Source organism: Capricornis sumatraensis, chromosome 9 (assembly GCF_032405125.1).
Source record: "Capricornis sumatraensis isolate serow.1 chromosome 9, serow.2, whole genome shotgun sequence".
NCBI lineage: Eukaryota > Metazoa > Chordata > Mammalia > Artiodactyla > Bovidae > Capricornis > Capricornis sumatraensis.
In genome coordinates this window covers 65,827,475-65,834,132 of record NC_091077.1, presented here as the reverse complement: position 1 = coordinate 65,834,132, position 6,658 = coordinate 65,827,475, and the positions used below count along the sequence as shown (strand labels likewise).

Below are 6,658 nucleotides of genomic sequence, written 5' to 3'. Positions count from 1 at the left end.
TAATATGCTGTCTAGGTTGCTCATAACTTTTCTTCCAAGGAGTAAGCGTCTTTTAATTTCATGGCTGCAGTCACCATCTGCAGTGATTTTGGAGCCCAGAAAAATAAAGTCTGACACTGTTTACACTGTTTCCCCATCTATTTCTCATGAAGTGATGGGACTGGATGCCATGATCTTCGTTTTCTGAATGCTGAGCTTTGAGCCAACTTTTTCACTCTCCTCTTTCACGTTCATCAAGAGGCTTTTTAGTTCCTCTTCACTTTCTGCCATAAGGGTGGTGTCATCTGCATTTCTGAGGTTATTGATATTTCTCCCAGCAATCTTGATTCCAGCTTGTGTTTCTTCCAGTCCAGCGTTTCTCATGACGTACTCTGCATATAAGTTAAATAAGCAGGGTGACAATATACAGCCTTGACGTACTCCTTTTCCTATTTGGAACCAGTCTGTTGTTCCATGTCCAGTTCTAACTGTTGCTTCCTGACCTGCATACAGATTTCTCAAGAGGCAGGTCAGGTGGTCTCATATTCCCATCTCTTTCAGAATTTTCCACAGTTTATTGTGATCCACACAGTCAAAGGTTTTGGCATAGTCAATAAAGCATAAATAGATGTTTTTCTGGAACTCTTGTTTTTTCCATGATCCAGCGGATGTTGGCAATTTGATCTCTGGTTCCTCTGCCTTTTCTAAAACCAGCTTGAACATCAAGGAGTTCACGGTTCACGTATTGCTAAAGCCTGGCTTGGAGAATTTTGAGCATTACTTTACTAGCATGTGAGATGAGTGCAATTGTGCGGTAGTTTGAGCATTCTTTGGCATTGCCTTTCTTTGGAATTGGAATGAAAACGGACCTTTTCCAGTCCTGTGGCCACTGCTGAGTTTTCCAAATTTGCTGGCATATTGAGTGCAGCACTTTCACAGCATCATCTTTCAGGATTTGAAACCCCGTGTCCAAGGCCAGTGGTGGCCGGGAAGAGACACCTCGCATCCGAGGTCAGGGGTGGCGGCCGGGAGAAGCTATCCAGCGTTGGAGGTCAGGGGCGGCCGGGAAGAGACACCCCACGTCCGAGGTCGGGGCGGCCGGGAGAAGCCACCTCGCACCCGAGGCCAGAGGCAGTGACCCTGAGGAGCCACCCTGAGGCCAGGGGCGGCAGCTGGGAGGAGCAACCAGAGGAGCGATGGCTGCGCAGGCGCAGGAGGGCCTAGAGGAGCTATCCCACATTGAAGGTCAGGAACGGCAGCAGTAAGGAGATACCCTTCGTCCAAGGTAAGGAGCAGCAGCTGTGCTTTGCTGGAGCAGCCGTGAAGAGATACCCCACGCTCAAGGTAAGAGAAACCCAAGTAAGATGGTAGGTGTTGCAAGAGGGCATCTGAGGGCAGACACACTAAAACCATACTCACAGAAAACTAGTCAATCTAATCATACCAGGACCACAGCCTTGTCTAACTCAAGGAAACCAAGCCATGCCTGCGGGGTCATGGTGGAGAGGTCTGATAGAACGTGGTTCACTGGAGAAGGGAATGGCAAGCCACTTCAGTATTCTTGCCTTGAGAACCCCATGAACAGTAGGAAAAGGCAAAATGATAGGATACCAAAAGAGGAAATCCCCAGGTCATTAGGTGCCCAATATGCTACTGGAGATCAGTGGAGAAATAACTCCAGAAAGAATGAACGGATGGAGCCAAAGCAAAAACAATACCCAGATGTTCATGTGACTGGTGATAGAAGCAAGATCTGATGCTGTAAAGAGCAATATTGCATAGGAACCTGGAATGTCAGGTCCATGAATCAAGGCAAATTGGAAGTGGTCAAACAAGAGATGGCAAGGGTGAACGTCAACATTCTAGGAATCAGCAAACTAAAATGGACTTGAATGGGTGAATTTAACTCAGATGACCATTATATCTACTACTGCGGGCAGGAATCCCTCAGAAGAAATGGAGTAGCCATCATGGTCAACAAGAGTGTCCGAAATGCAGTACTTGGATGCAGTCTCAGAAATGACAGAATGATCTCTGTCCATCTCCAAGGCAAACCATTCAATATCACATTTATCCAAGTCTGTGCCCCAACCAGTAATGCTGAAGAAGCTGAAGTTGAACGGTTTTATGAAGACCTACAAGACCTTTTAGAACTAACACCCAAAATTAAGCAAAGGGACCAATAAAATTTTCAGTTCTCCCAGCATTCCCAGGTGCTCGCAGAAGCTTCAGAATTCCCTGACACAGAGCTGCGAGCACTGGAAATACTCTCATGTATGGAAACTCAAGGGAAAGAGAAGCAGCCCTGAATCCGTCTGCATGGGTGCTACCATTGGCTCAGCCACAGTCACAGCTGTCCAGGCCAAGGAGAAGCCTCCGGGTTTCCATGGGAAGTTCTCCCCTCCAAGCCTATCCGCTGCTCCCCACACCTTCTAGTGCCTGGTCTCTGCTCCAATGTCGCCTCTTTAAAGAGACCTCCTCTGGCCACTCCATCTAAAAGAGAAGCCCCTGTCACCCCCCACTCCTGGCCTGACACTTTACAGCATCTATTATATATCTGCTGGTGACCGTCTGCCTTCCCCATTAAAAGGCAGGCTCAGTGAGGGGAGGGAATTTGTCTCTCTGGTTCCTGCTTTACCCCCAGGGGCACCTCAGACAGTGTCCAAGCAACTAGAAGGTGTGGGATAAATATTTCTGAATAAATAGAAGACAGATATGGACATAGACAGAAAACCAGATCTAGGCATAGATGGAGATACAGATCTAGAAATACAGACATAGGTGTGTCAGGGTCAATGGCAAGCCAAGCAGATTTTTAATCAATGGCTTATAGCACAGGGTGACAAGAAAAGCCACAACACCTCCATGTGCATGACAATGTTCTGTTAGAGAAAACTCAGCTTTTAGTTTCAGGCTGACTCCCTATGGACATGGAAAGCTCTGCTGGGTAGAAGCAATGTTTGCCCAGAATGTTGAGCCAAAGGCATCTGCAGTTCAAGGCCCTGATGGGGAAAGCGAGTCCAGAGAGAGGATGGGGTCACACTAACAACAGCAACCGATATCTGCAAAGCACTTTTTAGTGACGAAGCATCTTCACTTCTTCTTTTCTCATCTGATCCTCACAACAATTCTTCTAGGCAAGTGGTGGTAATATTGGTAGCACTGTGTTATTTACAACTTCCAAAGTATGGGAGCAACCTAAGTGTCCATCAACAGATGAATGGATAAAGATGTGGTATGGGGACTTCCCTGGTGGCACAGTGGATAGAAATCTGCCTGCCAATGCAGGGGACACAGGTTTCATCCCTGGTTCAAGAAGAGTCCACATGCCTTTGAGCAACTAAGCATGAGCACCGCAACTACTGACGCCTGCTTGCAGAGAGCCTGTGCTTTGCAACAAGAGAAGCCACCACATTGAGAAGCTTGTGAACTGCAATGAAAAGTAAGCCCACTCGCTGCAACTAAAGAAAGCCCACACAAAGCAATGAAGACACAGCACAACCAAAAATAAAATTAATAAAAATTTTTTAAAGATGTGGTGTATGTATATATATATAATGGAATATTACTCAAGCATAAAAAGATTTAAATTTTGCCATTTGCAGCAACATGGATGGACTTAGAGGGCACTATGCTAAGTGAAATAAATGAGACAGATATTACATGGTATCACTTATATCTAGATTCTAAAAAATGCAACAAACCAGTGAATAAAACAAAAAAGAAGCAGACTCACAGATAGAAAACAAATTAGTGGTTACCAGTTGAGAGAGGGAAGGGAGGAGGGACAATATAAGCATAGGGAGAAAAAAAGGGTTATTATGGGACTAGATGAAATCATGTGTTTGAAACACGAAAATTGTAAAGCGGTATAGAATTTAACAAATCCTTCATTCAACAAAAAATGCAATAAGATAAAATAAAAATACTGGTAGCATTATAATTATACTGAAATATAATAATTAGCTTCCTGAACTGTATACTTTAAAATGGCTAGCTTGGTAAATTTTATGTTATGTGTATTTTACCACAACTAGAAATTTTTAAAACTATGTATGCGTGGCTCAGATGGTAAAGAATTTGCCTGCAAAGCAGGAGACCCAGGTTCAATCCCTGGATCAGGACGATCCCCTGGAGTGAGGAATGGCTACCCACTCCAGTATTCTTGCCTGGAGCATTCCATAGACAGAGGAGCCTGGCAGGCTACAGGCCATGGGATCGCAAACAGTTGGACATGACTGAGTGATTAACACTAACACATACAACACTACTAGCCACAACTATATTTTGTGAATGAAGTCAATAAAGCTCAGAGAGGCTGTAACTTGTAAAACTCACACAGTAAGGAATGTGTGGGGAAGCCAATCTCATATTAGGACTTTCTCTGGACCTTCTCTACGGGGAGAGGGAAACTTCACCTGACAAACAGGCCAAGAATCAAACCTCAAGCTACAAGATCATTGCCATTGCTCTAAGTTTTCCAAGGAAGCTTCTAATACACTTCATCCTGCACAGCTGTTCAAGCAGCTCTGCTGGAGAGATCTGCCTCTTGTGTGCTACTGTGCCAAGGGGTGGCTGATCCAATAGACAACAGCTCAGTACAGATTGTGTATCGTTTACTCTCATTTTGTGACGATTAATTTGCTTTGGGACCAAGGGTGTTCAGTGGTTACATTAAGATGCAAAGAAAAATTAAACATTTATGCATCCTTTATCTCCTCATTTCAAGACAGATAGGTCCCATCAGAAGATATTTTCATTGACATTGTTTATCTGTTCCACTTGACTCCAAATTACACTTGAGAAAGAAGAACTAACACACCATGGTGTTTTTATACAGAAGCAGTGACTATAGGGGACCAGGTATTAAAGAGAAAATATCTAGCCTGAGATTCCACTGCAGCATAAACGGTGAGATATGACACAAAAAATCAGGCCCAAACATGCAGGAGCACAATGAAGTCTTGGAAAAAGCCACCTGGGCTGCTTGAGTCCCTGCTTAATATGCAGCACTGTGCAAGTTGGGTTTCATTTCCTGTGCCAGCTTTGCTCTCAAATCTAAATCACTGTGTTAAGAAGGCATCTGAGGGCTAATCAGAAGTTACAGTCATAGCATGAAACATAGTACATCATAACTGTCTGCTTCTTTTTTAAAAAACTGCCCTTCGTGCCTTGAAGAGCCAGCCCTAGTCTTAGGACAGCTCTCCCAAACTGAGAGGGAGAACGCTGTGCATCCCGTCAGCCTCCCCTGTTAGAATTGAGCACAAGGGAGGAGACAAGGCATAGGCCCATACAATTGCCTGTTTCCTGATACTCCTCCCACTCTTCCCCTTCACTCAGGTCACGCATCTCTTTCATACTGGCTGCCTGGTCTTGATTTGATATCAGGCATCTCAAGGTAGGGTGGCATAAAAATTAACTTTGGAACCAAAGAGAGCCGCATTTGAATCTCAGCTCCATCACTTACTGTGTATATGAACTTGGAAAGTTACCTAACCTGATGGATCTTATTTTTTCAACTCATAAAGTTGGAGTAACATTGTCTGTCTCCATAGGATTCTTGTGTGAATTAAGTGAGATATTTTGTGCAAAGCAGTGGGTACAGTGCCTGGTGGCAGCAAGGGTTCAATAACTGGGCTACTCATGATGCCTGACTATACCTAACACTGTGTTAATCCCAGAGCACACTTTCAATAAGCATTTATTAGCAGTTATCACATGGTCCTGAGAATAAGTGATCTCTTTGTTGGTTTTTATTTTACTCAGCATGAATTACGCTTTATTGAGCACATATTATGTGCTAGGCCCTGGTGCATGTGGTTTGTATCTCAACTCATTGAATTCTCACACAGTCCAATCACTCTGTGGGCAGAGGGGTGCAGGCTGGTAGGGGAGGAACACACACCCAGGCAATCTGGCTCTGGCACCTGCCCTCTTAACCTCACTGTCTCTGCCCAGGAGAAGCTGCTACTTCTTTTGTAACCAGAAAAGCAAAATATTTTTTAAGTGATTTAAAACAGTAAATACACACTCACTGAACCATTGTCAGCTCTCATCTGAATCTGTAAGAATCTGATGACTGAGAAATTGACACTTCTTTTAATTCAGATGAAAGTTATCAAGAGCCGGGTGTTAGGTACAAGGCAAGATGCTGTGGGAAATATAATAGAAGAAATGATGTCTTCCCTTCAGGGCCTTTAGATTTGGAAGATGAGATATTATTGCCAGTAGCTGACATTCATTTAGTGTGTGCCGTGTGCCCACTGTGCTAAAGGCTTTCTCTCACTCAATCCTCATGACAAATTGATATAATAGGTATGATTAATACCCAAGAAGTGCAAATGAGGAAACCAAAGCCTTTAAATCTTAATAACTTGCTGGGGGTTCCAGGAAGAAAAGCCTGTACAGGCTAAATGCTACGTTTCTGCCACAGGCAATGATTCTCATCCATCTTTCTCTTCCCCACTGCCTTAAAAAGCAGGCCACCTGGTAAGTGCTTGAAACATTCCTGGCAAAGTGAATACCCACTTTTCAATAAACTCCCATTGCTAAATACCCGTGCATTTACCAGACATTAAGCTTTACATGCACATGATTAGAGTTAGTAAGTTCTAAAGAACTTCTTCCTTTGGAGTTCATGGGCCTCTACCAGCATCTCCTCTCCCACCTTCACTTCAGC

General features: G+C 44.0%; 1 non-coding gene across 1 annotated transcript; it reads right to left on the bottom strand.

The window, feature by feature from the left end:
* Window positions 1–5,136: 5,136 nt before the first annotated feature.
* LOC138086716 (small Cajal body-specific RNA 11) lies at window positions 5,137–5,275 on the bottom strand. The gene has a single exon (XR_011145422.1). It is a non-coding gene; the product is annotated as a small Cajal body-specific RNA 11 (non-coding RNA).
* Window positions 5,276–6,658: the final 1,383 nt, after the last annotated feature.